Here is a 788-nt window from a genome sequence, read left to right as displayed (position 1 = left end):
GAACAAAGCATGATGTCTGTTTTATTGGAGCTCAGTAGAAAAGATTCACATCACAGAGAAACAGTCTTCATCCATGAATACATAGAGCTCTATGTAGAGAAGAACACAGGAGGAACCAGAACACTTTAAATCTATTTACAGTCCAGCATCAAGTCCATGTTTTCCTTTAGTGTCTGAATTTAAATCCTGAAGTTCTGATTGTTGAAGCTCAGAAACATCCATGCAGAACGTAGAACCTCCAAACCTCCAACAGATCAGACATTCTGCTGAGCTTCTTCTGTGATGATCTGAGGTTTGGAGATCAGCTGGTGGTTCCTCCAGTTAAACTTCTCAGTGATCTGCTGCTGGACTGATGATCTGAAGGTCTGAAGATCACAGACTGCTGTTCAGAGGAAACAGTTCTCAGCTGGTTTTAGGCAGATGTTCCTGAAAACACCAAAGGAGCCAAACAGAACAACAATTCAAACATCCTGATTCTAGATCTGCTAGATGATCACCGTCATCTATTCCTGAAATACCAGAAGAGAACCGACACCTCACAGCTGATTTTAAACTTACGACCTGAGGAGACAACAGGTTCTGCTCAGACATGTCCATGGGGGTTCTTTTCTTCTACGAGGTTGGTGGATCTGAGCTAGGTTGTTGCAGAAGCAACTGAAATGGAAAACTATGGTGAGGAGAGTCCAGTGGAGGTCCAGCTGTAGGAACGGAAACAGCTAAAAGAAATGTAAAAGGAAAGAGAGCTTCCAGCTAATTCACTCAGAGATCCGTTCATCTCTGGAGGTTCT

At 43.0% G+C, this 788-nt stretch overlaps 1 protein-coding gene across 1 annotated transcript in view; it reads right to left on the bottom strand.

The window, feature by feature from the left end:
- Window positions 1-788, bottom strand: part of ccnf (cyclin F) — an 11247-nt gene continuing 10459 nt past the window's right edge. Inside the window, exon 17 of the mRNA XM_023268980.3 lies at window positions 1-788. This exon is cut by the window's right edge and continues 445 nt beyond it. The gene's annotated coding sequence lies outside the window, so the exon portion shown is untranslated.

This window comes from Amphiprion ocellaris, chromosome 19 (assembly GCF_022539595.1).
Source record: "Amphiprion ocellaris isolate individual 3 ecotype Okinawa chromosome 19, ASM2253959v1, whole genome shotgun sequence".
Lineage (NCBI taxonomy): Eukaryota > Metazoa > Chordata > Actinopteri > Pomacentridae > Amphiprion > Amphiprion ocellaris.
Note: the sequence above shows the minus strand (reverse complement) of the source record. Positions and strands in the feature narration are given on the sequence as shown.